Source organism: Peromyscus leucopus, chromosome 8b (genome assembly GCF_004664715.2).
Source record: "Peromyscus leucopus breed LL Stock chromosome 8b, UCI_PerLeu_2.1, whole genome shotgun sequence".
NCBI classification, from domain to species: Eukaryota; Metazoa; Chordata; class Mammalia; order Rodentia; family Cricetidae; genus Peromyscus; species Peromyscus leucopus.
The window spans coordinates 30,823,053-30,849,456 of record NC_051086.1 but is presented as its reverse complement, the minus strand read 5'-3'; the positions used below and the strand labels follow the sequence as shown (position 1 = coordinate 30,849,456).

General features: G+C 39.0%; 1 protein-coding gene across 4 annotated transcripts in view; it reads left to right on the top strand.

Moving 5' to 3' along the window:
* The window catches only part of Sgcd (sarcoglycan delta), a 937,685-nt gene that overhangs the window by 373,503 nt on the left and 537,778 nt on the right, over window positions 1–26,404 (top strand). For 3 of the 4 annotated variants that reach the window (XM_037201381.1, XM_028888758.2, XM_037201382.1), the window contains one exon: window positions 20,840–21,003. The gene's annotated coding sequence lies outside the window, so the exon portion shown is untranslated. Of the gene's footprint in view, window positions 1–4,736; window positions 5,066–20,839; window positions 21,004–26,404 lie in introns of those variants that run through there. The other variant, XM_037201383.1, reaches the window with a different exon arrangement.

The window sequence follows — 26,404 nt, the reverse complement described above, 5'->3', positions numbered from 1 at the left end:
TTTATATATTTAGCCATATATGTATATATGCATGTATATATGTATAAAACAACTATACGTAAACATATATAAATTTATAAACTACATATAAACACATATAAATTTATATATGTTATAAACTGTAACTATTTATCATATATAAATTATATATATGTTATAAACTAAAGAAAGAAAGGCCATAATTTCAAGAGGGAGCAAGGAGGAGGTTGTCCTGGAAGAACTGAAGAGAAGAAATGAAAAAAAAAAAACAATTAAAAACTAAAAATCTTTAAAAAGGACATGAAAAAGCAACTAACATTTATCATCACCTAATGTGTGTTATGTATGTGTGGGGGGTGTGTATGTATGTTTGGAAGGTGTTGGGCTGGTCAGTTAAAGTTGGCTGCAGGTGGTGGATTTGGTAAGTTTTCCTGTGAATGTGAATGAGTTGAGGGACTTGATCATTTGTCCTTTTTGTAAACTTTTTTTCTCTGACAATTCCAGTTGGAACTTTCAGATGAGGAGAAGTAAAATTAAGATAGGAAAATGTTGGGAACTTTTTCTGGTTCATTTTATAGAACACACGATCCAGATTAGAAAATAAGCATTTTATTGACTTACAGTTTCAAAGAAATCATGACTATTCATGACGGGATAATGGCAACAGCCAGTCACATTGTCTGGAGCTTAGCTGGAATACATTTACCATAAGCATGAGTAGATGAGAGAGCTTATAGAAATTCTTTTAAATATTCAAAGCAACCAGTGACATACCTCATACAATAATTGCCCTACCTCCCATCCTCAAACAATCACATTGTAGAAAGTACAAATAAGAGGACCTATTCATTAAAACCACATCCCAATCTGATTTTGTATTTCTTCGTAGAGAGCATAGTTTAAGTTCGAATGAACTCTAAATATTAAATCCATTCAGATACTGGGTTCTCAATACAGAAATGAAATGAGACCATGGAGTCATCAGGACCAGTCTCAGAGGATTGTCTAAGCCATGTGAATAATTTGGTATTATATTCTAAGGCAGTGGAGGCTTTCACAGTTTTGGACATAAATGTGGAGGCAGTTTATTTTTATAGGCTATTACCAGATGTAAGGTAGGCAGTATGTTGGATCACCATTGGGAGGGCATCACAATAACCTAGGTGAGTGGGAACTGCTTTTGGTATCCAAGACTGGGCTTTGGGAGAGCAGCAGTTCTGAAGGGTCATCTTCTTTTTAAGAGTCAGTGATTCATCCATCTAAAAGGACTTGAGTAGGCAGCCATATTTCTGAGATATCATGGGAGATGCTTCCCTGACTCTTCTAGGAGACATAATCCCACAGCAACTTTGCTGTTCCCTGGTTATTAAAATATTTCTGCCCCATCTTCCCTGATGTTCTCTGAGCTTTAGGTACAGGAGTGATGGTGTAGACATTTCCTTTGGGACTGGGCACACCACAATCACTTGTTCTCTGTATTTTGACTGGTTGTGGTTTTCTGTAATAATTTCCTTCTCTTGCAATCTTCCTTCTCTTTGATGAGAGATGAGAGCTGTACTTATGTACAGGGAGAAGGAGATTTTTAGAATCTAGTTACATATTATGCTGATTTAGTAGGATGGCAGTGGGAGGTCCTTTGAGATCTGTGACCTCACTAGCCCTAGATAATTACAGAATTGTTGGTTATCATCAAGATATGAATCTGCCCAAGCAAAACCTGAAGCAGGGCATTGCCAATAGACATAATAACACAGAAATGGGAATCTTGTAGGGCTCCACTTGTAGACAAAGAATGATAGGCAACTAAATGATGAATGCTGAGAGTGGGAGAAATTATCTTCCCCAGACATAAAACCCCCAACTGGTTATCCGATACCAGTGGTCAGTCCTGAACTTATATAGATACAAGTAACACTAGATAGACTGGGTTGAATTTATATATTTAGCCATATATGTATATATGCATGTATATATGTATAAAACAACTATACGTAAACATATATAAATTTATAAACTACATATAAACACATATAAATTTATATATGTTATAAACTGTAACTATTTATCATATATAAATTATATATATGTTATAAACTAAAGAAAGAAAGGCCATAATTTCAAGAGGGAGCAAGGAGGAGGTTGTCCTGGAAGAACTGAAGAGAAGAAATGAAAAAAAAAAAACAATTAAAAACTAAAAATCTTTAAAAAGGACATGAAAAAGCAACTAACATTTATCATCACCCTAATGTGTGTTATGTATGTGTGGGGGGTGTGTATGTATGTTTGGAAGGTGTTGGGCTGGTCAGTTAAAGTTGGCTGCAGGTGGTGGATTTGGTAAGTTTTCCTGTGGAATGTGAATGAGTTGAGGGACTTGATCATTTGTTTTCCTTTTTGTAAACTGTTTTTTCCTCTGACAATTTTTTCCAGCTTGGAACTTTCAGTGAGTGAGATGTAAAATTAAGATAGACGTTTTTGGAATTTTATCAAATGGTTCATGTGAGTTCATGAGCATCACTTGGTTCCAGATGGCTAAGAACAATTATCAAGCATTTCTTATGACTCTCGTGTTTTCAGAACACTTTATGATAAGTGACTAATTTAGCTTCACATTGCCTGGGAAGAAGAGTGAATGGAAAAGAATAGCCAGCACATTTATGTAATTCACAGGACTTGAGGATCCTTAATAAATATTAAAATGTCACTTAGTTGGCATTAAGATGAGGAAGCATGAGATTTTTAGATGACTTCTGACCAGCAAAACTGTGGTGGTAACACCATAGAGATAAAATTTGCCATCCTCCATACTGAGGTACAGAAAACTTCTACTATGGTTTTGTTGGAGAACTGAGAATTGGGGATCTAGGGTTAGCATGTATGTTACCTGGATTTGGACAACTATATCGGGAGACTATTATGCCTTTTCTGTAGTTTAGGTACCTGAAGCTAGTGGAATGGGTGTGCCATCTGTTTTCTCAGCTACTGAAGTTCTCAGAACAAGAGCTTGGATGTTCAAGTGACTCCCAGTCCATCATTGTTCCCCATGTTGATGTGATGTGTCGCTTTCATTCCCTGGCTAGGCCTTATGTGACTGGTTATATATGTCTGTGTTGTTTTATAAACTTTCTGTAATCTACCTCTTGATAGGGCTAAATATGTTTCTAAATCTAATTTAATCTTTTTGGTTTCTAATGTGATTTCAATGAAGGCTTATTTCCAGTGCAGTGGTTTTTGCAATTATAGTGGAGGCTCAGCTTATGTGCATCTAATTTATGCAAATTCAACTGTACGTGCATAGCAAATAAAGACAGAACTATTTAAATGGTGCAGAGGATTCTGTCCTCCATTCCACACCATGAGCACATGCCCCAGAGTAAAAGCAAAGATTCCATCTTGCTTGCCTCTTTCTCCCCTTCTTCCCTCCTTCCTTTATACTTTTGTAGGGCAAGGAATTTCTCTGAGTGAAAATTTATTATTTACAAATACCTACTTTTCATGCATCAGTCTTTACTTCACGTGTTCAACTAAACTATAAAACTAGAGGGGAGATGTATTACCTTGGGTTAATACATTCCTTTAACAAACATTTAATGATAACAGATTATGTCCAAATACTATTTTGAGTATATGGACTACAATGAGCATAGAAAAAGTCTTGATGTTGAAGACTTTATAGCATGGAGACTTTTGACAAAGGAGATATCAGTTTCAGCATACTATGTCCAAAAATAGTTTCTAGCCCAGTGCTTCTCAACCTTTCTAATGCTGCTCATGTTGCAGTGACCCCCAACCATAAGAATATTTTCATTGCTACTTAATAATCATAATTCTGTTACTGTTAGGAATCATAATGTACATATCTGTGTTTCTGATGATCTTTAAAATTTTATTATTATTTAAAAATTCTTTCAATACATCATGACAGCTGTTTCCCACCCCCTGTTCCTCCCATATTCTCCATTTTCCTTCTCCCTAAAATCCACTTCTCCTCCATTTACAAAAGAGCAGACCTCCTAGGAATATCTACCAAACATGGTATAACAAGATACAAGAAGACTAGGTACAAACCCTCATATCAAGGCTAGGAGAGGCAACGCAGTAGGAGGGAAGTGATCCGAAGAGCAGATAAAAGAGTTTCTACAAAAACACCAATATAACAACCATATATCATATATTCAGAAGACCTAGCACAGATCCGTGCAGGCCCATAATTGTGGTTTCACTATCTATGAGCCCCTAGGAGTCATGCTTAGTTGATTCTGTGGGCCATGTTCTTCTGGTGTGCTCAATTCTCTGGTGCCTCCCTTTCCCACAGGATTCCTGGATCTCCAAGGGGTGGGACCCTACAATGATCTCCAGTTAGGGCACTCTCTCCTCTTAATGTTTGGCTGTGGATCTCTGCAAGTGCTTCCATCAGCTGCCTGCTGTAGCTTCTTTAATGACAATTGGGATAGGCACTGATTTATGAAAACTAATGCTATTGTTAGGAATCATTGTATTGATTATTTTTTTTTCTATCACAGGTCTCTTGGCTATCCTGCCTCTGATTCCTGGTCTTACAGACAGTGTCAGGCATGGTTTGCTCTTGTGATGTGGACCTCAAAATTAGACCCATCATTGGTTGGCCACTCCTATATGTTCTGAGCCTCTATTACCCTAGTACATCTTGAAGGCAGGATAAATTATAGCCCAAAGGTTTGTAACTGGGTTGGTGTCCCAGTCTCACCTCTGGAAGCCTTGGCTGGTTCAGAGGATGGTTGGTTCAAGCTCTGAATCTTCTGTAACTAGGAGTCCTCTCTAGGGTCACCCTCATAGAAACCTGAGAGTTTCTACTGGACTAGGTTTCCACATCACCCCCCAAATGCCTTCCAATTCCAATATCTCCCAGTACTCTCTCCCATCATCCTCTCCTACCTCCACACCTGATCCCGCTTGTCCCCTCCCCATCCACCTACAAAATCTATTCTATTTCCCTTTCCCAGGAAGATCCATGCATCTATCTTGGAGACCTCCTTGTTACTTGATCTTTCTGGATCTGTGAATTGTGGCATGATTATCATTGACCTTAACAGCCAATATCCACTTATGAGTGAGTACATAACATGTTTGTCTTTCTGGGTCTGGGTAACCTCACTCAGAATAATTTTTCCTACTTCCATCCATTTGCCTGAAAATTTCATGATGTTATTTTTTAACAGCTGAGTAATACTTCATTGTGTAAATGTACCACATTTTCTTTATCCATTCTTTGGTTGAGGGACATCTAGGTTTGTTTCCAGTTTCTGGCTATTATGATTAAAGCTGCAGTGAACATGGCTGAGCAAGTGTCCTTGTGGTAGGATGGAGTGTTCTTTGGGTATATGCCCAAGAATAATGTAGCTGAGTCTTAAGGAAGATCAATTCCATGTTTTCTAAGGAATGGCCATATTGATTTCTATAGTGGCTGTACTAGTTTACACTCCCACCAGCAATGGATGAGTGTTCCCTTGCTCTACATCTTCATTGTCATGACCTATTACTTTTGTTATTGAGCTTGTTGACTCCTGTGAAAGAGTCATTCAACCCCCAAAGGGGTCGCACATCACGGATTGAGAACCACTGTTCTAGGGTGATATTGTGTGTGTGGTTGTCATTTAAATGCTAACTTTTAAAGTTAAACATTGTATATAGCTGTGATTAGCATGGCATATATGAAAATATTCTAAGGAAATACTGTGTCTCTCAATGTGACTTTGAAGTATTAAAACAATGGACTCCAAAGAAATGGGAGTTTCCCCAGACTCTCACACTGAGAGAAAAAAGAAGCCCCATCCAGAGGGGGAGCTTGTCTTCTAGAAAGAGATTTCACATAGTTCTAACAATTTGTCAGACTACCTTATAGGCCGAGACTGACACTCAGATAATGATGGATCCGTGGTGGGAAGGATCACACTTTGACTAGGTCTGCTTAGATATACATATTCCTAGCCCTCTTTCTGAACTTTAACCTTACTTGAGGACTCCAAAGATAGGTATAGAGAATAGTCACTTGATTTCTTTGTCCCATTTCCCAATGTGGATACATTGAATAAATCTCCTTTTCTGCTTTCCCCGCTATTAAGTTGGCTTTTTTGCGTGGCTTACTGAGAATGGGGAGTCAAGCCTCAATTGGGCCACAGGATGTGATCCTCACGTTTGATAGCACTGCCACTTTGGGAGACTAAAATGTCTGCCAAAAGGAAACATACTCTTAACCATATGATGGCACTCATATTCCTTGGAATTACCTAAGTAAATAGAAAATTTGTGTTCACACACCTACCTACTTATGGATATTTATGATAGCTGCTTTCATAATTGCCCCAAACTTAAAGCAACCAACATGTTCTTCATGAGGCAAATAGATAAATAAGCTGTCCAACATCTATATTATAGAGTACCATTCAATGTGAAAAGAAAATGAGCTATCAGGCTACTTATTAAGGAAATTCAAATGCATTTTACTAAAAAAAGTAAAATAGGCCAATCTGCAACAACTGTACACTATAAAATTACTGAGACATAATGTAACTGCCCTGGCAGAGATGAAGACATTCTAAAGAGACACTTTGTCTCTCATTTGGCTATCAAACTACTAGAAAGATGGACTCTAAGAATCTGGAATTCCCCAAGGAATCTCATACTAGTTGGCATATCAAGAACTGGAAGCTAAACTTGACTTGTTGACACTCAAGCAGTGACCATAAATCAAGTATCAAAACTTTGTGAAGAAGTAAAAGGAATACTATAGGCACAGTAAAGGTGATTGGTAGTTATGAGAGATCTGGAGAGAGCAATGGGTAGATGAATGCAGTAGGTCATTTTTATGGCCAATAAACTATTGGGTATGACAATGTGATTGTGGATACATATTACTATATATACTCCAGAGCTCTAGTGTGTAACTATGAGGGACAAAATCTACTGTAAACTATGAGCTCTAGATGACCATGTGACTTTTAATGATTCAGTGACTGAAACATAGTTGTCTTTCTGGTTTGTGTATTGTTGGTGGGACATGCTGGATTTTTAGGGGAGCAAGCAGAGCACAGTGTTTTATGGAAACTCTTTGTATGTGAAGGTCAACTTTACTGTGGACTTAAAGATGTGTGTATGTATACCCCTATGCATTAGCCTGTTTTCCATGATTAGCAATCCCTCTCCCCAAGTCTCAACCCCTCTTTCATCTGTGTTTATTGTATAAATTTTTTGATATAAGGGAATAATACAGTCTTGACAGGATCATGGAAATATTTGATAAGATATAGTTGGTTGTTTTTTGACTCTTTTTAGGGGACCACCACCCAGCTCCCAAATAAATCACACCTAGAGGCTTATTCTTAGTTATAAATGCCTGGCCTTAGCTTGGCTTGTTTCTAGTCAGCTTTTCTTAAATTATCCCATCTATCTTTTGCCTCTGGCCTTTACCTTTCTCTTACTTCTGTAATTGTTATTGCTGTGGGATGTTCTGTATGTCCTGTGGGAGACCATTCTAAGGTTCCTCATGGCTTTACCCAGCAGGTCCGCAAAGAGGATGATTAGGACCACGGGCCTGAGTGCAGGTGTCTGAGATGGTCTGCAATTGGCTGTGCTGGGGGATGGTCTGTATGTCAAGTTGCTTTGATTGGTCAATAAATAAAACCTGATTGGCTGTGGCTAGGCAGGAAGTATAGGCAGGACTAACAGAGAGGAGAAATAAAAGAACAGGAAGGCAGAAGGAGTCACTGCCAGCCGCCACTCTGACAAGCAGCATGAAAAGATGCCGGTAAGCCACGAGCCGCGTGGCAGGGTATAGATTTGTGGAAATGGATTAATTTAAGATATAAAAACATTTAGCAAGAAGCCTGCCACATCCATACAGTTTGTAAGCATATAAGTCTCTGTGTTTACTTGGTTGGGTCTGAGCGGCTGTGGGACTGGCAGGTGAGAGAGATTTGTCCTGACTGTGGGCCAGGCAGGAAAACTCTAGCTACATCTTACTTTAACTCTTACTCTGTGGAGGGCTGTGTAACTGGATGGCTGGCACCTAGAATCCTCCTCTCCTTGTTCTCTTGCTTTCTTCCCTGCTCCCAGATTTCTCCTATTTATCCTCTCTGCCTGCCAGCCCTGCCTATCCATTCTCCTGTCTTGGAATTGGCCATTCAGCTCTTTATTAGATCATCAGATGTTTAAGAGAGGCACAGTAACACAGCTTCACAGAGTTAAAGAAATGCAACATAAAAGCACGCAATACATCTTTGCATCATTAAACAAATGTTCCACAGCATAAACAAATGTAACACACCTTAAAATAATATTCTACGATGGTAAGATGCAATGTTGTATGTAGAGCATAGTTGTGGAGGATGGCACCTGAGCCAACTGATCCCCACCTTCTCTGTAACTTTAGATAAGCCGTTTCCTTTCCATCTGTGAAATAATAGGATTCAACTGGCTGATCCCTGTGGCTTCCTTCCATTTTTTTCTTAAAATATTTTTAGCTGGATGATTAAGAATTTTTCCTAATCATTGAACTGTATTAGGATACAATCCCTTCACTGTAATGAATTACAAGTTATTTTTTTGTTCTTTGAGTAATAAAAATGTTTTAAAATGTATAGTCTGTCCAGTATTCTTGCGGGCTTCCCTATGGGGTCCATTCTGAGACTCCCTGATAGAACTCTTTGTAAATGGTTGCTGAAAGATTTCTTACACTTCTGACTAAAATGATATGTGGGAATTCAGGGTCTCCTCTTGGGTTCCTTAGTCTCATTAATACAATAATTGAAGAATGGACTCAAATAGAAGCTCAAGGGCAATTTTATTAGTGTTTAAAAGAAAAACCCCTCGGTAGGCAAGCTGTAAATCTCACTAGCTGCAAGATGAAGAGGATGGGGGAGAAAAAGAAAAAAAAGTCACACCATTTTAGACTGAATGCACATGAGACCATGGCTGACCGGCAGCAACATGGTGGGGAAGGGAGACTGGAGAAATGTAAGGAAACACAAAAAGTTGTTGAGACCTTAAGTGTTAAGGAAAACATGGTTAGAAAAGAGATAGAAAGAAGACCTTGGTGCTAAAGACTTACAAAGCTCAAGGTTGTGGTCCAGTAAGCTATTGCACTAAGGGTGGGGATCCTGGGAAGGAAAAACACAGTATTTTATCAAAGGACTCATTTCTTCCACCCATTCCCTTATTAGGGCTCACTCATGGTGGGCCCATCTTCCTAGGGATGGTCCTCTGGCTAAGGCATTGACTTAGCCCAACTGAAATGTTAGGCCTCCATCAAGGCCTGATATTTATTCTCTTGATAATAAAAAGCTTTACTTAATTGCCTTTTATTGCTACTGTAACAAAATTAAAGTTTCTTTACAATGTGTGGCACTTTGCTCCTTGGCATTATGTTGGAGAGAATATTCAATGGAATTTATCAGATACAGATGAGGACAGACATTTTTATTTTTAACTTACTGTTCCATAAAATATTACTTTTTTTCTCATGCTCCTTTAATTTCTGATTAATTTAAAATTTTTGTGCAAATGCATATGCTTGTGTGGGTGTATACACGTGTGAGTGCATGAACATATATTTATGGCTGTGCGTGTGTGTATAATACATGTAAAGATTAGCGGCCAGGAACAGATATTTTTCTTCATGGATCTCTTCTTTACGTTTTTGAGACATGGTCTCTCCCTGTACTTAGAATGCACTGATTTATCTAGGATGGTTGACTACCTATCTTTGTTCCACTACCAGCACTGGGGTTACTGACGCATGCCTTTGCACTCAGTGTTTTACCTGAGTGATGGTGATTTGAACTCAGGTCCTCATGCTTGAGCAGGAGGCCCTTGACTGACAGAACCGTTTTCACAGCCTAGTAAGATTTTTAAATACTATGCCATGTTGTCTTGTTCTTATTCATTTAGTAAGATTTTTAAATACTATGCCATGTTATCTTGTTCTTATTCATCCCCCTTTTCACCTACTTCTCCCCATTATTCTTCTCCCTTATCATCTCTTCCATCTCCTCAAACAGGCCTCTCTTCTGTTTTCATGTCCCATGACTCCATTATCCTTTATTTTTCTCAAAATACTGTGCTTAAAAATTAGAACCCACCTATGGCACATTCTTGTAATCCCAGCACACCAGAGACAGAGACAGGTTTGTGATAAGTTCAGTGACAACCTGGTGTATATAATGGATTCCAGGATACTCACACTTGTAAAGAAGAAACCTGTTTAAAAAATTTTAAAAGAAGAAGAAAGAAAGAAAAAAAAAAAAAGAAAATGATACCAGGAACAAATGTCTGCTTGCCACCCTGCTTTTTTTGCCAATCCTGTGATTTTGCAATATTTATCTCAATTGTTTAAATAGTAAAATATCACCAGTATTTATAGCCTCATATGTATCAATTTTTAAATAATATTTTGCCTATCTCTGCTTGTAAATATGTTAAACAGTTATTAGGAAAAGAACAAATTGCATATTTTAAATGATTGAAATTACCATGTCATTCCAGCCAGAGAGGGCTGCTAGCACTGTTTTGTAAGCTTCCTGCATCCTGCAGGTTGTAGAGTCACATCTATGTAGCAAATGCTGCTCTCCATTATCATATGCAATTTAAAGCCTATGTTAGAGGAAGTGTGGTACGGGATGCAAAAGTCAGTCATTTATGAGCAGTCTGTGTGCATCAGCTGCCCCTCCAGGGGCCAAATTACCACTCATAGCATCTCTTCCTACTTAAGTATTTTATTGTTTATCCTTAAATCATGAAATCCTTTTTGTAAATATTGCAATGGCATTTTTATCATAAAATATTAGTAATTATCTAAAAGCAAGAATCTGATCACTTTAAATTATGGACTACTTTTTTCTTGTGTGTTATTTGTAAATCAAGATCCAGGTAGGGTTTGTCCACTAAAACTGACTTTGGAGTGGGGGGCTTGGTAGCTGTCTAGGTGGGTGAAAGTGTGTGCTAGATTTCTCTGGAGTTGTGGGTTGTAGCCTGATTATCCTTTACTTTATATCTAGTATCCACTTTTGAGTGGGTACTACCATGTTTGTCCTTCTCAGACTGGGTTACCTCATTCAGGATGATTTTTTTTCTCGTTCCATCCATTTGCCTGCAAATTTTATGATGTCATTGTTTTTCTCTGCTGAGTAGTACTCCATTGTGTATATGTGCCACATTTTCTTTATCCATTCTTCAGTTGACGAGCATCTAGGATGTTTCCAGGTTCTGGCTATTACAAATAATGCTGCTATGAATGGGAAGGGGAAATAGATGATATCTCCATGAGCAAATTGGGGATAAGGGGTGGGCAATGGAGGGTAGGGGATAGGGGATGAGAACATAAGGGAATGGGATGGTCGAGCTGGAACAGGGAGGGAGGGGGAAAGCAATGAAAGAGATACCATGATAGATAGAGATATCATGTGGATAAAGAGAAACCCGGTACTAGGGAAGTTGTCAGGAATCCCCAAGGATGACCCCAGCCTGGACTACTAGCAATAGTAAAGAGGCTTGCCCCAGAGATCAGACCAGTGAATACCCTAACTGTCATCACAGAGCTTTTCTCCAATGACTGATGGAAGCAGATCCAGAGCTCTAGGAGTCCAGTCAAAGAGAGAGAAGGGGAATTCTATAAGCAAGTGCATCAGGATCATGATGGGGAAACATACCGGGATGACCAAACCAATCTAGTGAGAACTCATGAAAGTTGGATCAATGGCTGTGGAACCTATGTGGGACTGAACTAGGCTCTCTGCCTGTGAGACAGTTGTGTAGCTTGATCTGCATGGGGGAGGGGGGCCTTGGTAGTAGGATCAGAATCCATCTCTGGTGCATGAGCAGGCTTTGTGGAGCCCACTACCTATGATGGGACAGACAACTCATGCAGCCTTGAGACGGGGGAACGGCTTGGACTTACCTCTGCTGAATGTGCCTCCCCATGGAGGCCTTCCCTTCTTGTGGGTAAGAATGGGGTTGGGGTGGGAGGAGGAGGCTGGGGGGGTCGGGAGAAGGGAAGAGGGAGACCTTTGGTGTGTAAAATGAATGAAAAATTTCTTAATTAAAAAGGGGGAAAATTCTGAAAAAACAAAAACAAAAAAGAAAACAACAACAATAAAAAAGAAAGTGTGTGCTGGGTAAGCAAGCATGACAACCTGAGTTCAATTCTCAGAACCCATGTCAGAGCTGGATATGGTAGCACTCTGGGATCTGATGGGAAGTGGGAAGAAGAAACAGATGAAATTTGGAAGCTTATAGGCCATCTAGCATGGCATATGCAGCAGAAAAAAAAAAAAAAAAAAAAAACAGAGAAAGCTTGTCTCAAATAGGGTGGAAGGTGAGGATGGCCCCAGATTGCCTTCTGAAATGTCACATATGTACCTGCATTTACACACAAGAATTTCCGTACATGTACCACTACCCTCTCCACCACACACACACTCACTAATTGACTTTAAGGTCCAGTGAATCTTTTATATCACAGGTTTCCTCTCACTGTTCATTATTTTCTATGTAATTTACAATAGTCAGTAAGCTTGTTTTTGCTACAGACAGTCCTTCAGTCTGATACAAGTTATTTCCTACATAGTGTATTTCTTGTGACCAGAACTCCTAGTGAACTGGCATTTATTGCAGGCAGCTTGATTGGATTTAGGCTGCTTGCCTTCCCCTAGATAGTGGTATGGAAGCCGGTCTTTGCAGGCAATGAAACCTTTGTTGGCTCTTGTGCTGGCCTCACAGAACTAGGGTCCTGGAAATTTATGGCCACCAAAGTCACCCTAAGCCAGTAGCTTTGGGGTTCTTATGACTTCAAAGAATGAAATTCACAGACAATAAAACAAGAGTTTTAGAAACAGGTATTTTATTACATGGAATTTATGAGAAAGAAAGAAAAGGCAGAACCCCTGTAAAACAGAAAGTGTCCTTGGGAATGGGATACCACTGAGACCCAATGCCTGGGAGCTAATTAAGCTCTAGTGGATGGGGGAAGGGGAAGACCTATTCTTCCTTCCAATGGGTAGGTCTAGTTCTCATTCCAGATTTCTAGGTGCCTCCGAGTTTCCACTGTGTTCTCAAAATGGCTTCCCAGAAAGGAGTACTCCCTTTGGGGAAAAGAGATAGGGGGGATCCAGACCCCCACTCTGGCATCTCCAGCCTCTTGATCAAAGACATTTTTGGTTTAAACACTTGTGGAGTCCCTGGCCTCCAGCAAGGTCATTTTCCAAAGAGAGATGGGTCACTTTTCTTTGGAATCTTTACACCCTAATATGCCTGGCTGGTTTTATCAATGGCTTCATGAGTGCAGTGTCACTTAAATCAAAAGAACTCTGTCATTTATCTTTGTTTAGTGATGTTAGTGTACATTGATAATTATTACTGAGATCTATTTTATTAGCGGTTACAAAGTATTGGAACTCAAATTTTTATTTGCATGTTTCCTCCGATGAGCATTGCTGAACTTATAGTCTATCTTAATTTCTTTTTCTGGAAGCTTCCTGTCCACATTCCCCTGCTTATGTTTCTAAATACCTATGAGAGATTTTCTTTTCCATCTTTAGAAAAGACATGTATGTGAGGAATTAACACTTTGTGTTATGAAATGAAAAGATTAGGCTTCAAGAAAACACTGTAAGTGATGTAGGGGGTGTACATAACAAATTGAGGAAACATGTTTATAACTTTTATCAACAATGAGTTCTGAGCTCAGTAGGAAAGCTTATATCACAGATACTGAAGCCCAGATCTGCACGAGACCTGAATTCTGATTCTCTCTCTACTCTGCCATACAAGTTATTTTACCACTGAGTCCAGATCTCTCTTTACTACCTTGATATTTTAGACAAGTTGTGTGAGAAAATACAAGCCCAACAACTTGTAACCTCAGAGACTTGTTGACAACAAGTAACTTCAGTGCTTTCTGCAATAGCTTGGTATCAAACAGTAATTCCACCCTTCTTTTCAAATTCTATGTTGACTGTATCTATCAGTGTGGCAGCTCATTTCCTGCAGGGCTGCCTTCCTGTTTGCTACCACTCAGCAAGTAAATGGAGTAGCTTTGTTCAAACATCAGTCAGTGAAGTCTTTCTGCATCAGTCACTAGCTTATGTCTGTGCACAAATATGAATTATCATAATTGGTGGTAGTGCATGCTTATGTCTATCATGCAAATAAATACCAACCAGAATACGTGCTCCAAGTGCTTAAGATATTTGATAGTTCAATAACAAACACACACCACATATAGTAGGAGGATTTTGGGTTTTGGGTTTGGTGTGTGTGTGTGTGTGTGTGTGTGTGTGTGTGTGTGTGTGTATGTGTGTGTGCATGTGTGCATGTCTGTCTCTGTCTGTTTCTCTGGGTGATTTAGGTGTTGGGGATGGAACCCAGGGTCTTGCAAATGTTCTCCTAGTAGTCTACTACTGAGCCATTCCCTAGCCTTACAATCTATCATCCTGAAACTTCTGTTTAAGAATTAAGGTGTTATTTACCCATTTAATAGGTAAGAAAATTCAGACCCAGACAGGGCTACCACACTCACTGAAAGCCTTGTAGAAAGATTCTCTTTAGGTTTAATAAACTTCTGTATAACTCATTAGGGTTTGTATATCCTAGTGCATCCCCCATTTTCTATACTGGTAGTGTCCTGTTCTCTTCCTTTGGTTGTAAATAAACTAGCTTCACATTGTAAGAGTTCTATGAGTGCAATAGTCAATTCTGACTATCATTTAACAATGTTAGCTTTCTTCACTTTTTGCTGGATGTGGTTTTCTTTTTGTTTGTCTCTTGTTTGAAAAAGAATCTTACTATGCATTTGACTCAAATGTATCTTTGAATTTTATGGTACCAAGGCAAAATCATAGCCCTATCTGTTTGTTTCTTAAAATGAGGATTCTCTTGTTAAAAGGAGTAACACTATGGCTCTGACTTACTTGTCACATTGTAAGAGTTCTATGAGTGCAACAGTCAATTCTGACTATCATTTAACAATGTTAGCTTTCTTCACTCCTTGCTGGATGTGGTTTTCTTTTTGTTTGTCTCTTGTTTGAAAAAGAATCTTACTATGTATTTGACTCAAATGTATCTTTGAATTTTATGGTACCAAGGCAAAATCATAGCCCTATCTGATTGCTTCTTAGAATGAGGATTCTCTTGTTAAAAGGAGTAACACTATGGCTCTGACTTACTTGTGTCATCAAGAACAGAAGACCAGAGGACAATACTTGAGGAAGGAGGTGATGCTTAACTATTATTGTTGAAGTAAATGACTCTGATTAGTGTCTCTATTGCATTGAGTATATAGAGACATGTGGAAAGCCAATGGTCAGCTCCTGGTCACTTAATTATTGTCTTCTTAAGCAAGTCATCTGACCATTTTTCTCTGCTGGCAAGTAAAGAGAGGATGATGAAGCCAGCCATCCTCTGGATCTAAGGCACCATAGAAACACCAGTGTCTGGATTTTAAGCCAGGTGGGGCAACATGCCACCTCTACAAATTTTGCTAATATCTACCTGGTGTGTTGGTGCTCAGGCACATATCAATTTTTAGAGTTTTTGAAGGATTTTGTGAGAAAATATTGAAATTCAACAGTATTGGTTCTTTCAAAATAGTATGAATCTTCATTCATCCTCTGTTTATTACTTAGAATGGGAACACTGACTACTTCTATGTTGATAATCAGTTAGAATAAAGGTAAATTGTGTTTCTAGATAACTATCATAGCTTATGTGAGAAAGGCGTTGGGTGTATATACCAACATAGGCAAGAGGTGACACAATTCTTTGCCATTAAGTTTTAAGAGCTGATCTTCCGGGCTATTGCAATTATTGCCCATGGACTATCAGTGTCTGACCCATTTTATAAAATATATGGCATAATCATATCTCATTATCAAAGAAGACTGTATAGATCAGTCCTAGGCTCAGTTGCCAGGGAATTTCCTGGAATATCTTTATAACATTCAGCACCTTTTCTTCCAGAATCTTTTTTATTTCACCACCCAATTTAAAAGGTTAACCAGGTAAGAAATAAGGTCCTACTCTATTTGCAAGAGATCAGGCACCCAAGAGTAGTTTGTGCTTGTAACTCTTAAAGTCCATCAGCTATGTCCTTTTGGTGTGTCCTATCAGTTGCTATCCAATGAGAAAGCAAGGTCTTTCATATTGTACATAGCCTAAACGGGCCAGCCCAGCTATAGCTGAGTAATTATATTCCTGAAGTGTTTTATGTCTGGTAAACCCATCATTGTTTCAGAAATCTCATCTGGTACAAGACACAGTCAGTTTACACACAGACGTAATCAGACTACCCCTAGTGATGTTGTGCAGGGTTTGGTGTCATTAATACTTGGGGTGTTCCCAATTCTGAGTGATGTCTAGAACTTTGGAAAATACATACCCTGTCCTGCCTTGATGCCTTTTCTGCCATCCTTGAGATTAAGCAGGTCATTTGTCTTTCTGAGCACTGATTCTTTTCGTTGGAGTTGTGACGTTTTGGAACATGAGACCTAGAGTTAATGAAAAATGAAGTGTTGGAGGCAGCCTACTGATTCTCAGAGTGTTTGATGAATAATGACTCAGTGTCATTTCAGAATTTGAATTCTGACACTGTTGTGGCTTATTTATTTGACTGCAATAGAAACCATTCAAGTTTCCAAACCCAAGTCTCCTTTTGTGTCGATGGTAGCAATATTGTCAAGGATATACACATACTGTGAAGCATGACTAGCAACATGGAAGTGAGTATGAGAGAGACAACCCTGTATGCTTCTAGGGCATTCCTGAGGCCACGCTTCTTGGGAAGTGAATCTTTAGAACAGTAGTCCCAGTAGAATTGTTTTCAACTTAAAATTCTGAATTGCAACTTGTATTTTGCCCTTCCCTCTAATACATGTCCATTCCACGGTCTTGATCATTACCTTATTCCTCTCTGTCCTGCTTTTCCTGGCCTGATGCCTCTGGACACCTGCCTCTTTGGGAAGTGTGTCTGGGTGCCTTAGGATCTGTGGCTTTGTGCTTGTGTGTGTTTTCTCTTCACAAGGCATAATTTTAAAAGGCAATCCAGCCTTTTAAGAGGTATAGTTTCCATTGTCTCAGAGCAGCCACTAATTGGTACCTCTTGAGGAGGGACATGTTCTCTGAAGTATGCATGGCTGCCCAAAAGGCAAGATGTCTCTTTCCTCTATGATTAGTATTCCATCCTGGAAAATACGGGCAATTGAGAAGTTTGTTGTTGTTTTTCTTGACATTAATGACTTTGTCACTATTCCCAGTGTGTGCTTCTCAGTCCACTTTATTATGAGAGAAGATTAACCCCCTTGAGTTTCTATGGATTTCAGAGATGCTGATTTCTGAAACTTTTACTGTACTGTGGGGTATCTTATATGCTTTTGTAATTGGTGAATGCTTTTTGCTTCTTAACAAAAACTCAGAAAAGTTTGTGTTGGGTGAGGTCTTGTGAACAAACTAATGAAATCAACAAGTTCCTAAGAAAATCACCAATTAACCTGATCTGGTTGCATAGACCTCTAATCCTATAATCCCAACTCCTTGAAGACCAAGGCACGAGGAGCACAAGTTCAAGGGATTTGTGGGCTACAGAGTGAATTTAAAGCTAACCTGGGCAACTTAGTAAGAATCTGTCTTCAGTTAAGAAGAGAGGAGGTGGGGGGAGATTAGGGAGAGGATGGATGGGAAAGAAAAAAAAGGAATGAAGTGGACAAATGGGAAAGGAAATATAGAATTGCTTCTATCAAGCAGGATTTGAATTTAAGTCCACACATGCTTCATCACGACATAGGAGAATCAACAGTCTCGGGGGAAGTTTGTCACATTTTAGTACATCTGGGCAGAAGTTGGACTATTCTAAAGCATGAAGAATAGCATTAGGAGTGAAGGCTTCACGAAGTCATGAGGAAAGCTTCATTGGGCCCTGCTGTATTCTCAGCCTTTAATAAAATGTACAGCAAGCAAAATGTGTCACAGTGAACACAGGTTGAGAGAATTCACCTCAGACCATGTCCTTACCTGATCTGGGATAGATTGACATTTATTTTTCCTCTGAAACATCTTAACTATTTCTTAGTTCAGGTGTTACTAAGATAAAAAGAAGGTGATATATTTTTTATGTTGTTTTTACCCTTAGATAGACTATCCCTAACAGAAGTTGGGGACAAGAATCAAGGATGTATTTGGATAGACTTGAGACTGAGGTTCCCAAAGAAGTATGCACATTTTTTCAATAACTCCTTATGTATTATTATTCTGAAATACAGCATTGTTTGCCTTTCTGAAGTTGTGTCCCTTGGCTTTGGGATGCAGGAATAATTGAAACTGTGACAAGTTGATTATCAGCTTCCTACAAAACCATGACCAAGATCACACCTAAATTACTGGGTATCAGCAAAAGGGCATGAAATAAAGAAGCAGAATTGACTTCTTTTACGTAGTTCTGCTGACTGCCCCTAACATGAGGGCAGTCAGGGTAACATCATACATCTGGGGGTAGTGTGGACAAAGTTGCCCAGAATCGTGGTGAGCCACAGAAGTAGTCCCACTCCACAGAAGATGGAAAGCACCCAGACAATGGAGGGAAATGAAAAGAAAGTACATGAAATCATGAGATGTCATGTGGAGTAATGTAATTACGAAGGGTAAAAGCAACAAAACCCCTTGAGGACTTTCTTCATCACAATGGAGAATGATTTACCTCTGTGGTCACTTCTTTATCGTAAACATCCTAAAGTATTCATTTTACAGAAGAAAATACATCTTAGAAAAGTCTGTATGTCATGACACTTACAGAAGCTAAAGAATTTCATGGTAGCAGATGAAGTTATTAGTAGTATGGTCATCCAAAAGTCTATCAGAGGTGTCCTGACCTTTTAAGCCTGGGACATGATGTCATTTGCTAGTATGTCAGGCTGCATTCATAGCCAGGATTTTTGTTTGTTTGTTTTTTGAAGCATCTCACCCTATTTCTTAGCCAATCATAGACTTTTGAAAACAAAATTTCCTCATGTTCTCATTGTCACATAATTTTCAGGATTACTGGAGATGGCATGCTTTAAGTTCAGATCAGGCACAGTCACTGACTGAATGGCCTTGAGAAAGAATGTTAATTCACTCACTCAAAGATTGGGTGCCCACTGAACTAGGTAGACTGTAGAATACACGTTTGAAATACTACACGGAAACAGTGGTCCTTACACATATAGAACCTATGTTTTATTGTGTAAAACCAAGTAGTAGATGAGTAAATATTTCATATCACAGAAGGACTTCCCTGGGTTTAAAAAGAAAGAGGAATAAGAGATGTGGTAAGAGTTTACGATTTTATAGAAGGGGTTTAGAAGAGACACACCAGAGAGGAAACAACAGAGCAAAGCTGCAAATTCTTGATAAAAAAAAAGAGTGCATCAAGTTAAAAAGCAATGTCACTGTTAAGTTCAAAAAGCTCAAAAGCATCCAGAGGCATGCTGGAGGACTGCATGCCTGCCTGAAGAAATTATGAGGAGGAGAATAGGCTGACAGGACAGCATTCACTGCTACATCATTCCTGATCCATTTTGACCATTTAAATACTTGGAATGGCAATGTATGGATCTGGGAATGGAAGTGTTGTTCTTTCACTTGGATTTTGATGGGAGTGGTATCCTTGGTCCAATGCACCTTGATGCTATGAACCAGGATGGTAGCAAAGAAGATAGTAAGACAAAGTCAGCAGCTGCATCTTTTCTGAAGAAGGGGCCACTGGAATATTGGGTATATCTAGGAGAGAGAGAGAGAGACAGAGACAGACACAGATACATAGAAGCACAGAGACAGACAGAGACAGAGAGAAATTAAGAGAGTTTGAGCTGAGGGGAAGAAAGGAGAAAAGGAATTGTCATTGACAAAGAAGAAATAAATGAGGGAACACATAAGCTCTACTTATATCAGGAGAGAAATGATAGTGGCTATAGACACATGACCTATGTTTGCTCCAGTTAATAGGGTGTGTCTACTAGAATTTTAGGTAGAGTTATTAAATAATTGGCCAACAAGGAAATTTGGATTTGAGGCGACTATCTAGGACTGGAGACAACTCTCAGTCTGAGAATGTGACAACTCAAGTCACGGAACTAGAAGAGGGACCCAGTGAGAGAGTACATAGAAAAGAGGCTCTGGACTGGGTAGCAAACAAAGAAGCTGAAATGACATACTGGAGGTACTGATGATGGAATGGCCAGTGGTAACAGGTAGCTTTAGTGTCTTAGATACAAATGAGGAGAGTATATAGAGATGAAGTAATGAGTTTTTATCCTTTGGTGTCACTTTGTCATAGATCAGGGATAAGTACATACCCTTTACCAAAGAGGTATTCATTCATTCATTCATTCACTCACTCATTCATATCAAAACAACATAATGAATGAATCATCATAGGAAAATCACTTCTATTCAATCCCTGTTTTATCTCTAAAATAAATGAACAAATGGATATTGTTGTGTACTAGGAAAGTCTTTTCAAGTGTAATACTACAATTGCTTGTTGTTGGTAGTGGTGGTGATGTCAGTGGTCACTGTGGTGCTGGTCCTGGTGCTGGTTGTGGTGGCACTGGTGGGAGTGGTCATGATGGTAGTAATGCTCATGGTTCTGGTCTGGTAGAGGTGGCAGTGGTTATGGTGTTGGTGCTCATGATGTGGTATGTATGCGTGTTTGTTTGGGGGATGATTTTTTAATCACTCAATGCTGAATTCTTAATTGTCATTTAAGTGACTTATGTGTAGTTCCCAGAACAAATGATCGTGGATTTGGTATCACTCTGCTGATTTCTGTTTTGAGTATATAAATCTTTCTCTTGTGATTTTATAGACTTAGAAGAACCCTCCATCCTCAGGAACTCGAGGACAGCTGCCCTGGAACCCGTGTGGAAGTTAAGGAGACTGTTGCTGTGCTGGGGATCTGAGAACATTATTTTAATCCCAATGTTGCCCTGACATTTGTATCTAAGATTCAAGAAGATTAAGACTAAAAAGGTATGGATATGCAGTTATAACTTCTTAGTTTTTAAGGCAAATATGGTACATTTACAAGCAGATTATTGTTATTGCCTTATCCACAACTGCCTTTGCTTTTCTGTGTGTCTTTTGCATTTCAAGAAATATCTTTTCTTTCACTATAAGTTTATGGAATATGTTGGGATAGACATGGTACAATAGGGGAAGCTGGATGAAAGCTGCACTATGCTAACAGGAATCAGATGGGCAGAGGGCAGTATGACAAAGTAGACAGAGAACTGGGCAGGTGCCCAACAGAAAGAAAGGAGAAATTGTTGTAGATGCCTGTGCCATAAAAGACTCAGGTAAGAAGATGATTAAAAAGATTGTTCTGTGTCATACATGGTTTCATTCCCATTTTCTGTGTGGGAAGCTGTTGATAAAATTTTCTACCTTCTGCTTTCTTAAGGGTAGCATTGTATTTCTTTTAGATATATACCCATGCTGGGGCAGACATTTGAGTCAAAGAAATCTCATGGTTTTTAAAATGATAAATATCTTGCTTACAGTACTTAAAGAGTAATCAGTGAAAGGTGAATGTGTATATGCTTTTTTGCAAACATATTTACTATATAAATAATTTGTTGGATGCATCTAATTACTCTCAGTTTATATATATATATATATATGTGTGTGTGTGTGTGTGTGTGTGTGTGTGTACATGTTTATGTTTATGTTTATGTTTGTATATATGGTGGGTGTTAAGGAAGAACAGACAGAGAAAGAAGGACTGGAATGATCATTTATAAGTATTTATGGTAAATCAGATGTTCTGTTCTGACATTTGCAAAAATGTATGTATATCTCATAACAACCATGTGGAATAGGGACTCAGGAAGCCATAGAGCAGATAAGTAGAATGTTTCTTGCAGTTGAGGGGTTCAGGTGCCAGACTCCGTTCTGGCCTTATTAAAATTCCACTTTATATATTCATTTGTATAGAAGAGTGGAGTCACATTTGTACCTGGAAAAATGGTTTCAGAGGAGCACACAGCATATCCAGAGGACGTTGTAAGGTGTCTTAGAAAAGTCTATTGGTATCTTATTCACTATTCTTTGAGACTCAAGAAAAAAAAAGAAGGTGGGGATACAAAACAAATAAAAAACAGCAGCACTGTGTAATGATGTAGAGGGTTATGGGAGACAGGAGAACAGGGCAGGCTAGTTGAGGGCTTTGGTCCCTTCTTGTAGCACCATAAAACTCCCTTAGACCATGTACTCAAGAGAGATGGAGGTGTTGACCTGGTAAGGATCGAATTTGGTATAGCCACAGGCCTGCTGTCTCCTGTGTTTCTCCCCACTGGGATAAGTGTGGTGCTTGCTTTCAGCTTGTAAGTGAGTTGTCTTTTGAAAATGAAGCACTTTCACTTTCTACCTGCTGTTTCCAAATGCTGGCAAAGCCATGCTAGGGCTCTGATAGCCACAGGACTCATATACCTCTAAAAACAAAAATACCTCTGAAAGATCAGGAACTGTGTGAGCGAAGAAATCATTCCCTCTTTTTCAGCAGAATCTTCTTTGTTCATATTTATAATTTTTTTTAAATCAAAGGATATCTTTCAAACAGTTCAACATTAGCAACTCCTTTCCTATTAACATGATTGCAAAGGCCAAGTTAATAATTTAATGACTGGAATGGAGGCACACACACATATGTATTGTACCATTTTGGAGTCCTCACATGAGCAGTTCATGCTATGTAATAGATGTGTACTGTGGTTGTGGGCATTTTTGCTCATATTTCCTTGATTTATCATAAAGGGAAGCTAACATACTCTGCTTGGCTTGTTCCAGTGTCCTGGAGGAGACTGTACATGGGGTTGAGATTGGAAGGGGGAGCTCCTTATTTTGAGTGTTGATCTTTAATTCAGAAAGTCTGTGTTCTAGATGCCAGCCACTTCAAACAGAAATTCAGCAAAGTTTTAGAGACCTTGACTATAAAAAATGTTCTCAGTTTAGACAGCAATGGACTGGTAAATTGGAAATCAGCTCTCTTTGTTCACAAGGATATGAGGGGAATTTATGCTGTATGGTGAATGTTTATCAAGGGGATCTATTCAGTTAAACATACACACATGTATATACACACGTGTATACACACACACAACTACACACACACACACACACACACACACACACACACACACACACACACGAAAAACAAAAACAAAAACAAAATGTCCTTTCCAGGGTGTTAGAATAGAGTGAGATGTTGTCGGCATGATCCATCTACCATGGTGCCCTCTGGACCTCATAATCAGGAACACTAGAAGAGTTCTCAAGTGTCTTTTCACAGGAAGACAGACAGTAGAAATGAGTAGCTCTAGGAGCAGAATAATGAAAGCCAAATCATAGTTCTAATCCAGTCTGTGCTTGAACATTAGAAAAGCTATTTAATTCTCCTGAGCCAGTACTGTTGAAAGTGTGTACCATAAGCTTAGAGCATCCGTGTCATCTCAGCTTGGAAGACATTTAAATTCTGAGGCTAGTCTGGGCTGCACATTGAGACACTGTTAGCCACACCCCTCCCCCAAAGTGTGAAACTGAAACTGCCCTCTGAGATAGATGTGACCATTCCTGGATTACACATACACAAAGTGACTATTAGAGAAATCATCTAACATGTCCCAGTGCACAGTGCTTTTTTCACACACTGAGCTCGAGAGTCATTTCATGTGGCTCTATTCTGGCTTAACTGTCTTTATTCCAGCTTAGATGTGCAGAAGCAGTCCTCTGGAAGATGCTTCCAGAATGGCCTGTTAGGGATAGTGCTCATTAAATGAATGAATTATATATTCTATTAGTAACTTGGGGAAAATAAAAGGTTAATGGTAAATGTCACTCTGGTTTCAAGGCTCATTGATTAAGAAAAGTGGCTTTTAGAACAATCTTTTTTGATTCTGGACCATTATACAAACTGTTTCCAGGAACTGTGGCAGAGTCAGGGCCACCATATGGATAGCCTTGGAGTGAAGTTGCTCTCCCTTCATCCCAAGCAACCCCATCTTCCTACATGTAAACAGTAATGCTCCTGTGTAAAAGAATACCATGACTCCTTGTTATAAGCATGGGGTGCTGCTGAGTCCCTATTTGCAGGCATGCAATTCACTCCATATCAATTGATAGCAGAACATTATTTTCTGAACATGGTATCCATTTCACTGTAAGAATTAGAACCTCTGAATGAAGTGGACACTTTAGCCAAAGGGGAGAAAAAGGCATTTAATTAATATGTAGGAAATGTTGTTGAAAAAAATGTCATTAAATGTGCATGTTATACTCTATCTGTCCAAAGGGACTGAAGGGAGCCTGGAACTGTTTAGCATGGTTAGCATATACCAGCAAGGTTAATTGTCTTGGGGTGTTGAAGAGCTCAATTCCTTTGTGAACCTCTACAGTTTGCCTCACTATCATAACTATTTTTCCTGCGACTTCGGCATCCTTCTTTATTTTAGCTGGGCTTTCAAAGTTTTGATTCCCAGGGTGTAATTTAAAAGCCAGAAAAATTGCAAATGTGTGCAAGCTAACAGAGCGTGATATTGACAAATTAATTAGTCTATTCCCAACCTGCTCCCTTGGTAGAAAGGCTCTGTGTACCTCCAATAGTATCAAAAGCAAAATGAAAAGCTGCCTTTGGGGATAGGTTTTATTACTGTTTCTGCCAGTTATCGTTTGGAGTGGGGATGTGGCTGACTCAGAAGAGTGGTGTGTGTGTGTGTGTGTGTGTGTGTGTGTGTGTGTGTGTGTGTGTGTGTGTTGTGCTCACTTTTTATGATGGCTCACATTGGTAAAAATCTTATGCTAGTTTTTCATATGTCTCTGCATTCATGCACATCACTTGTCTGTTTCCCCCAGCATGTGGAAATGGTGGCGCCAACATTTTCTGTTCCCCACAGCAATGCATCAAAACTGTGGCTATCTTACCAAAGTTTTGTGACTGCCTTTCACTCATGATTTCTTTGGTTTGCACTGAGTTGTTCCTGAAGTTCATCATGCATGGAAGTCTCATATTATTTGCTAATAAATGTATCAAGTATGGAGTATGAATAACACAGAAGAGACAGGCTGGATAACTCACAATGTTGATTTCTATAGCCCTTTGCTTAGCTCTGTGTCTGGGTGATATGTACCAAATACCTACTAGGGACCAGTAGCTGGGCTGTGGTTTATCATAGTATATCTATATGATACCTGCCCTTTCTGTTCGGTCCCATAGCTTTATCATCTATAAAGTAAATTCTTAAATCAGACAAAACTGAGGACATCCTGAAGGCTTGTCAAACCCAAGGCCTGCTAGCCAAATATAACTAAGGATAGCTATGACTGTGGCCCAGCACAATAATAACTTAAAACATTATAATATTATCCTATTTGTATGTGTATGATTTTTTTGTAACTTGATTGTATAACTTTTGTGTGTATACTTTGTAAATGACATTGTGTTGCAATGTCAAAAAAATTGGACATGCCTATTAGACCTCAGCAAATATTACAGTTTTAAGTGATTTGGCAGTTAATGATGATTCGGGAACATAATCTGAGCATATATAATAGCAATATAAGGGCCAATTCAAACATGTCATATTGAAATTCTAAACAGATGATGCTAAAGAACTTTTTATGTGGGATCTGAGAGAAAGTCAGCAGTTAAGAGTACTTACTCCTGCTCTGGAGGACCCGAGTTCAGTTCCTAGGACCCATGTCACACAGCTTACAACTACTTGTTAACTCCAGCTCCACAGTATCTGATGTCCTCTTCTTTCCTCCATGCATACATCATTCATGTGCACACATGCACACACACATATAATTAATAACAAAAATGAAATCTTAAAGAGCATCTACATGAACTCTACAGAAGACTTCACATGGAGTTTTAGCAATTATTCTCTACAGTGAGTTCTTTATAATGCAATCATAATGTCTGCAGGAGGTCATCATTTCATTTTTACATCTTTCTAAGTCTAGAAATAGCCTAGGATTATTTTCTTTCCATTCTCAACCATGCCTCTTACAAGGCTCTCCTTATTTTACCATTGAAGAAACTAAAGCAAGGGCTTTTCCAAAATGCTCTGCTGCAGTATGAGGTTCTCTGACCTGATCTCTGAATTGGTTCTTTAACAGGCACCTAGCAGGGTAAACTCTGTCCCTAGGTGTGTTCAGTTGCCCCTGGGGCCTGTGGAGTACCTGCTTTAGGGCTCTCTGATTTTGTATCTCCATAGTAAAGCACCATTTTTGCCTTTACTTTTTTTGTTTCTTTCTTTTCTTTTCTTTTTTTAACTCTGCCATTTTTGGAAGAGTCTCCTTTTGACAGTTACTGGAGGGGAGATTTGTGGCTTTCCCCTTGAGCGTGTCTCTCGCTGCCTGTCTGTTTACTCCT